The sequence below is a fragment of the Octodon degus genome, unplaced genomic scaffold (assembly GCF_000260255.1).
Source record: "Octodon degus isolate 3935 unplaced genomic scaffold, OctDeg1.0 scaffold00146, whole genome shotgun sequence".
Lineage (NCBI taxonomy): Eukaryota > Metazoa > Chordata > Mammalia > Rodentia > Octodontidae > Octodon > Octodon degus.
The window spans coordinates 1,396,836-1,406,322 of record NW_004524722.1 but is presented as its reverse complement, the minus strand read 5'-3'; the positions used below and the strand labels follow the sequence as shown (position 1 = coordinate 1,406,322).

At 41.6% G+C, this 9,487-nt stretch overlaps 1 protein-coding gene across 2 annotated transcripts in view; it reads right to left on the bottom strand.

The window, feature by feature from the left end:
• The window catches only part of Fam168a (family with sequence similarity 168 member A), a 212,310-nt gene extending 203,773 nt beyond the window's left edge, over positions 1-8,537 (bottom strand). The window contains exon 1 of one of the 2 annotated variants that reach the window (XM_004641927.2): positions 8,267-8,537. The gene's annotated coding sequence lies outside the window, so the exon portion shown is untranslated. The remainder of the gene's footprint in view (positions 1-8,266) is intronic. The other variant, XM_004641926.2, reaches the window with a different exon arrangement.
• Positions 8,538-9,487: the final 950 nt, after the last annotated feature.

Here is a 9,487-nt window from a genome sequence, read left to right as displayed (position 1 = left end):
TGTCGCCCAGGCTGGCCTTGAACTTTAAGGGATCCTTAGAAAGAAATTGTAGCTCTAAACAATTCACAATCACAAGTAAAATAACAATAACAGCAATTGCTATTGTATTGAGTAACACTATATAAACAATCCTTCCAGTTTTAACGTTGTCTCTATAATAAATTATAGGTAGAAAATTGAGGGAAATGACTGTCTGAATAATGATAAAGTATATACTGTATTCTCTACTTCAATAAAGCTGTCACTGTTTTATCTTTAGCTAGCCAGCACAGTTAATGTAGAATTAGGTTTCATAAGTTCACCACAAGAAAATTCTCTAGCACTTTCTCTACCCCTATATATCTACCTAATAACCTTTAAATTTCAAGGTAGAAACTGTAAACTGACCTTTCTTTACAGTATTCCCTCCTCCATTGGGAGAACTTTTCAAAGAGGCAATAAAACAAGTATAGGAAGCCTTTTACTCATGTGTAGCATATCCTGATTTCAGTGAAATAAACTAGGAGGAAAAGAAAAGCATCATTTATATAATCCTTCTCAGTTTACAAAGTATTTTCACATTTATTGTCTCATTTAAGCCCAAACTTACAAATCATTAAACTGAAGTTAGTTCTACCTTTTATAGGTAAATGGATGCAAGTCAAGACCATACTCAGAAGTGAAATAAATCAAACACACATGTGTGAATATCATATTGTCTCCCTAGTGTGAGAAGCTGAAAGAGTAAATGAGATTTAAAACATACAATATAGGGGGCCTGGCCTTAGCTCAGTTGTTTAAGTGGCTGCTTCCACAAAGCTGTCAGCCTCAGCTGTAGTTCGATCCCCACAACACTCCAGCCAGCCAAACCACCCCTTAGGGCATTTAGAGAAAAAAAAAAACCTTATTCCAGGGGCTGGTGAGATGGCTCAGTGGTCTAAAGCACCTACTTAGAACAAGCTTTGCAAAGCACAGGGACCACGGTTCGATCCCCCAGCACCACATGCCAGCCAGCCCCTCCCCCTGGTGGGCTGAGCTGGCCACACACACACACACACAAAAGGCACACACACACATAAATAAATAAATGTTTAAAAAATATATAAATAAAAATAAAACATACAATATATATTGTAAAATGAAAAGAAAATTCGAAAGGAAAGAGAAAGTAGGATGAGGGAATGGAAAAAATAAAATACCCTGACACCACATGCCTTGTCGGCCCCACCCTCAGGCACGCTGAGCAGGCCACCAAGTCCAGGAGTAGTGCTGCATGCATGTAATCCCAGCACTGGGGAAGCTGAAAACGTGAAGGTCACTATGAGTCTGAGCTACACAGTGAGACCCTGTACCTAACACATTAAAATAAAATAAAATATCAAAAAAAAAAGAAGAAGAAGAAAATAGCAAAAGAGGAGAGGTTTATTTATTTATTTTTTTAAGGAGAGGTTTATTTTTTGGTTTTGGTGCGAGGACCGAACCTAGGGCTTCTAGCTTGCTAGGCAAGCATTCTACAGCTGAGCCAAATCTCCAGCCCCAGAAAATAGCAAAAGTAAGAAAATATATTTTATCTAAAATAGTTTAAATAGTTATACTACTAATTTCTCTTAGTTCATTGAAAAGACAAGTTTGTGCTAATATTGTTTGGACAATTAAATGTCAGTATCTTGTACTCTGAGTAACTAATTTAAAGATAATAATATGCAATGTGTTAACCATTGTTCCCCTCCTACTACCTTGTTTTGAATTATTTTTTTTTTTCCTCTTTAAAAAAAATTAACAGGGGGCCTGGCCCTAGCTCAGGCCTTTAAGTGGCTGCTTCCACAAAGCTGTCAGCCTCAGGTTGCTGGAGTTCGAACCTCACACCTCTCCTGCTGGCCAAAAGTGCCCTGAAGGCATTCGAGGAACCAAAAAAAAAAAAAAAAAATTAACAAGTAAAAATAAAGGGCCAGAGATATAGCTCAGCAGCACAGTGCCTGCATGGCAAGTGCAAGACTGTTAGTTTGATTCCCAGTAAAAAATAAATTGATTAATTTAAAAATTGAGTTAAAATTAATTGATTGAAATTGAATTAATTAATTAAACTGAAGCTCCAGCAGGGTATTGATGAATGTGAATTTCAAATTTAGATTAAAAAACATCTTGGCATATACACTGCTAAGCTTATCATACATATTACTGAGCATTTCCTACTGTAGTACTCGAGATGAAAGACTTCTGCACAATCAACTTAGAATCTAGAATATACAGAATTTCTGCTAATGAAAGCAACACTCCCAAACAGTCCTTCTTCTGAGCTACACAAAAGCTAAAGATGTAGGAGAGCACACACCTAGCACTTATGAGGCCCCAGGGTTTTGATCCCCAGCACATGGGGGGGGGGGTGCAGCAGTAAAAAAGAAGGGAAAAGGGAAGAGCAGGGGTAGGGAAGGGGAAAGGAGGAAGGAGAGGAGAAAGAGGTAGTGGCAGAAGCACCCAGGCATAGTGGTATCTGGGATGCTGAGGCAGGAAAATTCAAAAGCTCAAGCCCAGATTTAGTAAAACTATGTGTCAAAAGAAAACATTAAAAAGCCTGGGGCACCAGCCTTTAGTTCAGTGAGAAGTCACCTGGTTCAATCCCCAGTACTACAAGGAAGGAAAAGAAGGAAGCAGGGAGGGAAGGGGAAGGGGAAGGGAAAGGGAAAGGAGAAGGGACAGGGGAAAAGAGAGGAAAGGGGAGGGGAGGGGGGGAGGGAAAAAGAAAGGGGAATTACTGACAATAATTTTGCTTTTTACTTTTTTGGAATTTCTAGTCTCAAATCATGTGCATATATCAATTTAATGGTGGAAGACATAAAGCTCTTTTTCTTTTTTAAAGTTTAAAATTTAAAAAAATAGGAATAAGGGTCAAGCATGGTGGTGCTCATCTGTAATCCTAGCAGTCCAGAGGCTGAGGCAGGAAGATCACTATGAGTTCAAGGCCAGCCTGGACTTCATAGTGAGTTTAAGATTAGCTTGGACTACACAGCAAGACCCTGACTCAAAAAGGAAAAAAAAAAGGACTAAAGCAAGTCACCAAATACTCACAATATAATTCTATTCACAAAAACCTGTACACATATGGCTAAAGATGTGACTTGGTGGTAGAGTGTTTCCTAGCATGAGCAAGGTCTTGGAGTCAATGCTGAGTACCACAAAAAAAGGTGCAAATGTATAAAAATATTATTTAGATATGTATGTGTTTAGTAAAGGCATAGAGAAAAGCAAGGGAATGGCTCACATAAAATTTAAGAAAGTAGTTACCTCTGAGAAAGAAGGAGAAAAACTGTCAGGCAAGGCCCCCAAGATGCTTTAAAAGCACTAGAAAATTTCTTTTCATTATGTCAAATGGTGAGCACACAGGTGCTCAACTTGTTATTTTTTACTCTGTGGATTTAGGATACATATACTTTAAAAAAAAAAGATTTATTTATTTATTTATTTATTTGCTACAGGGTCTCGCAATGCAGCTTGGACTCATACTGATCCTCCTGTCTCAGCCTCCCCAGTGCTGGGATTACAGGCATGAGCCACCATGCCTGGCTTTGGTAGCTGGCACAGCACAGGGACAGCATGGCATGTAATACCGAGGATCAAACCTGGTCCTTGAGCTTGCCAGGCAGGTGCTTATACAGCCGAGCTATCTCCCTGGCCCACATATGCTTCTACATACATGACCTGTTTCATAACTTGAAAGTATATAAACAGGACTGAAGAATTAGAATTCTGAGGCTATCATCCAGATGCTTCCATTTATTAGCTATGTAACCTTTCTCTTTTATTTTTTGATTTGAGAAACATTTTTACTGATTTGATTCTTCCCTTTTTTATTAGTATCTATTTCCAGTACATAATAAATATATTCATCGTGAGGAACTGGTACATATACATATCTCATTCTGATCCTTTTTACTTCCCTTCTCTCCCCACTTCCCCATCTCCATGGCTACGTTACTGTAAATCATTTACCCTCTGATAATATAGTTTTTCTTGCTTTATATATCAGGAAGCCAACAGCTAACATGTGTTTATTTACTACTTGTCATTTAAAGAATTGTTTATAAAGTACCTGAAGCACAACCCGGAAAGGCGGCACAGCCTGTAATCCCAACAGCGGAAGAGATGAGGCAGAAGTACCTCAAATTCAAGCCAAGCCTAGGCAATTTACTGACTTATCAAGACCCTGTCTCAAAAAAAATTTTTTTCCTTTTTTTTTTCTTGGAGACAGGGTCTCATTATGCAGTTCAGGCTGGCCTTGAGATCACTTTGTAGCCCAGGCTGATCTTGAACTTACAACAATCCTCCTGCCTCAGCCTCCCAGTGCTGGTATTACAAGCATGAGCCACTGCATCTGGTTAATATGATTTTTTTTTTTTTTTTTTTTTTTTGGTACTGAGGACCAAACTCAGGACCTTGCACTTGCCAAGCAGGCACTTACACCACTGAGCTATCTCCCTGGTCCTCAAAAAACACTACAGGGTTATGAGTGTACCTCAGTAGGAAGGCTCCAGGTTCATTCATCAGTATAAAACAAAAATAAATCCTACACTACAAACATGCAAATATTTAGTACAAACATGCCAAGTACAGATAATTATATCATAATACAAAATAAAAATACTTCCCTAATAACTAACAGAATACCATAATACTAAGAACCAGTTGGTAGGGTATACAAGGCTAATCACCATTCTAATCACAATTAATATTTTTAATGTATACCATATAACATACTGCGTTAAATGTTTTGTACATTATTTTGTTTAATCTTCAAAACTACCTGAGATAATTCCATTACCCCCACTTCACAGATGAGCTCGTTGTGCCCAAGGTCACTAGTAGTGGTGGACAAACTTCAGGACACATACTCTTAACCACCAATTTCATTTCACCTCACTTCTTTCCTTACATTTAAACTGTCTCTCTCATGACATTGAAAGTTCCTTGACAACTGCTTTTTGTTCATTTTCATTCACCTTGGTACTCAGCAAACAATAAATAAATAGTACATACTTCATTTCAGTGTTTTCAGGATATAAAGTGATTTCAGGACATGAACTAATTTGTTCTCCTGGACAACTTTGTGAAGTATAAATTTTTTTATTTTAACCATATTAAGTGAATAACTAAGGGCACTGAGAACATTTGCAATGTTGTACAACATTACCACTAAGTTTGAAAGATTTTTTAATGACTTTAATGAAATCATTTAGCCTTTAAGTGGTAGAACTGAGATTTGAAACCAGACCCCCTGACTTGTGAGTAAATCTATTTGCTCTGCATTCCACCAAGGCTGCTGCCTACCATTACCTCCACCTTTTCACCAGCATCTGGAGAATCAAATGGGAGAAAGACACTAAAACACTTCACACATATCACTTCTGCATAGGTGAACCTCATTGCAGGAATCTCTCTCTCTCTCTCTCTCTCTCTCTCTCTCTCTCTCTCTCACACACACACACACACACACACACACTTCTAGGCAGGAGCTTTTGAAAGCCAGAGCTTTAATAGGAACATCTCACCTCTAAACCATGACTACAGATCAAGCAATGTTCATAACCCAAAGCAAAGTTATGAGAAGAAATGCTTACCCTAGTCAGATAATATTTTCTTCAAGTCACAGGTCACTGCTCAAACCTAGTTTTTATTATAATTTAAAAAAAAAAAACAAAAAACTTCCTACTACCCCCCCAACAAAAACCATTTTCAATTCTAAGGGTAAGTCCAACCTTTCATAACTTTGTTTATTCTGGAATTTAAAAAAAAAAAGATTCTAAAAGTATATTTAATGTGCTCAACTATGGTTTGTTTTTGAGCTGAACCAAGGCTTTAAGAAAAATAAAAAAGAATTATTTTGTTTCCATTAATGCCAATTTTATCCTCTTTGTATCTCTCATTTTTCTTCAGCCTGAGCTCTAATTATCAGCCACTTCATATTTAACACGAGAGTTAATGCAATTAAGTTCACAAAATTGTTTCCCTAAAGCTGTTCCTTCCGCATACACTCCTCTCTACCTTTCATCAGCATTCTGCCAGAAAAGCATGCATATCTCCAAGCTTTAAATCAAATTTGTGATGAATAGATACAGATATTGTTTCTGTAGTTAATGCAATGTGCTTACATCAACATCATCCCCTAAAAAATAAAATAAAAATGCCTTTATATACCTCATTTATCCACATGTGACAGAATTCTGATCACTTGAATGCCTTTAGGAGAAAATTCAATCTATACAAATAGTCCAATTATTTTAAATTTTATCAGGCAATGTCAAAAGAGAATCAAATGAAAAACTCCATCAGTACCAAACCATCTCACCAATGAATATTTATGACATTTCCATATTTCCTGTCTTCTCTCTGTTTACATAAAGCAGTGGTGCCAAGACTCATCTCAGGATTATTAGCCTGCAATACAGTGATGGGCCTAATTGTCTTGCAAACCAGGACACCAATAAATGGAGTCTTTAAGCAATCGATGGGGTGGAGGGGCCACCTAAGCTCTTTCTGCATACATGAACATTACCTGCTTAGAAAATAAATTCAGCCTCATATTTTTCAGTCTCATTCATCAGTTCTAAAGCAAAGAATGTATACTTAACAACCCCAAGCTCATCAAATCTATTTAAATTCCAAATTCCAGGACTAGTTTTAAATGCATCAGGAGAGGTAAACCAAAAGGCAGAAATAGCATATAGAAAGGTACCTATTACATTCCACTTTCATCTTCTCCCACTTTTGAGAGTGGGTCCCCTCAATTTTCTCTTTTTGATATATGAATAACAGAAGACATCCTCCCTTCCTTAATTCTATCTTCCCTGAAACCCCTCTCAACTTTGCCCTTTGGGCTGACTTTACTTCCACATAATATTAATGCAAACAAACAAAAAGATCAAACTGACAGCTTAAGATGTTCTCCAGGAGAATCTTTAATGTACCTTCAGTCCCTGGCAAGGTCCCTTTCAACAATCTTATTGCCCCTCCCCCAAATGTCCATCAATGCTGTCCCTTTAAAGTGTCCAACCCCTAGAGCTCTTGTGTGTCTAGGAGGACATCCCAATCCTTTCCCTCCAGAAGAATCCTCCCCATTCCTTCCCAGCTCAGTTCCATGTCCCTCTCCATCGTCTCTGCCCCATTCATGCCAACAACCTTAAATTTCCCTTCTGCCACCTTAACCATCCACAACCATCTTTCCAGTTTATCACAGATGTTCCTTCTCCAAACGCTTTCTGCCACCTTGGGCAAGGGACATTTTCTTCAAATACCATCCCCCAATCTCGCTCACCACCTGCCACTGTTCTGAGTCCAGCCTAGCAGCAATTTTATGTACTCTTTGCCTCCACATAGCAACCGGGGCACCACCGAGGCCCCTCCAGTAATTCAAAGATTACCCTAAATATTATTCCACTATACCCCACCCCCAATTTCAATTCTTGTCCTCCCATTTAGGGCCTACCCTACCATTTAACCGAACTCCTGCCAGCTCACCATCACATTCTTCTTATTGTAAGTGTTACCCCTACTGCTTCTTCTATTCCAACATCCATCAACCTACCCCAGGAAAACCCCCAATTCCACCTTCTCTGCGTACCTTAAACCCAGGCTAATTCCATAAATTTCCACAAATTCCACCATCCCCAGATGACAAATGCCTACTTTAACCTAGGGTCTCAACCTATGCAGAGCCCCCATTTGCCGGCTCCTACTACCTCCATTACCCTGTGGTCCACCCCACAGTCCACCTTAGTGAATTAACATTCCCCAGGGTCCTATCCAACCGATTACATCCCACTTTGTATTGAAATCATCCCCCTAACCCCCAACCGGGCTCAGATCTCAAGCTGTCAACAGCTCCAGGCAAACCCCAAACCACCACCCTCATTCAGTCCCCTCCCCCATTAAAGCCATCCCACCCCAGTCTCATCTTTCACCTCTCCCTAAGACCATCCTAAATTCCACCCCATTCCTCCACCCCACGCCCCTGCCCCAGGTCTGGTCATTCTCCCATTAAAAGTCCCTCTCCCTCCCTCACTGTCCCCCCAACCTGCTTGGGTCGCACGCTCACCCCACCCCCAGCCTGCGCCTGGACAAGTCTCCCCCGCCAGCCCGCCGTTCTATCACGACCTCAGCCCCCTCCCCCCAAATCCACTCTTATTCACCCCAGCACCGGCAGCCCGTGATCTACAAGAGCAGGCCGGGTCCGGACCAGGGTCGCGACCAGGGCCCGGGCCCGGCCGGGCCGAGGGGAGGAGGGGGGTCTCCTCACCGGTGAGCGGCTGCACGCGAAAGCGGCGGTGGCGGCTGAAGCAGCGATGCCCTTGTCTTCTCTGGAGGCTACAGCGGGGACGCTCTCGCTTCCTCGCCCGTGTCCAGTAGAGTGGCGGATGGCGCGCAGGGACAGAAGCCTCCTCCTCCTCCTCCTCAGCGACTCGGCTCTGAATCCTCTGCAGTAGCCGCCGAGGAGCCCGACGGGTGGGGGGAGGGGACTCTCCGCTGCGGGCAAGGGAGGAGGAGGAGGCGGAGGGAGAGAGCTGGGGACCGCTGAGAAGGGCGGGGGAGGAGGAGGCGGCACCGCGACACGACACGTCCCACAGCCTCGGCGCGCCAGGACCACAATTCCCAGCATGCCCTGCTCCGGCCAACGCGCGGCCTGCGCCTCCCGAGACGGACCTGTGCCGAGGGGCCGCACCCTCTGTGGTACAGAAAAAATGGAAGGAAACCAACCGTCCGCCGGTGGCTTTTGTAGACTCAAACACTACCTTTAAGAAAAGGCAGGTCATTCTGCAGCCCCACCCCCAGGTGGCGAAATTCACAGGATCTCCAACCTACAGATGCCCATCGCGGCCCACTAGACTACATCTCCCAGCATGCCACGCGACCTTCCAATCTCCTCCTTCCCTACCCTTCTCAGACCCGGTACTACAGTTCCCAGACAGTGTGGTCCCTATGAAATGCTGGGAGATGAAGTTCTTGATTCTTCCTCCATGTTAAGAAAAAGTGAAAGAGGAAAAAGGGACGGAAGGCATATATCAGCACACCGAGCATAGGCCTAAATGGGCTAGCTCACCTGTGGTTCCGTACGCTCCTCGCCCTCTCGGTTTCACTGCCTGACACCAGAATTAATGCAGCGGCTTCCTTACTGGTCTCGCTGCAAATCTGAGGACAGTTTAGCAACTTGAATCCAAATATAAAAAGAGGACATTTCTGTATATTTACGCGTACAGCTCCATTACTTTAAGAATTTATCTTGAAAAGACAACAATTTGAAAAGAATGTTATATAAGGTTCTTGATTATTGGGGGAAACAAATACCCATTAATACAGGGATAATTACACTGTGATGTATATATACAGTGCAGGACTAAATAGCCTTTACAATGATAATAAAGGTCAATTGACATGAAAAAGTATTCCCAATTTATTCTGGGATTGATTACAGAACAAAGCATGTTTAGACAAGACCAATTTATGTGAAGTGAGAGACAAT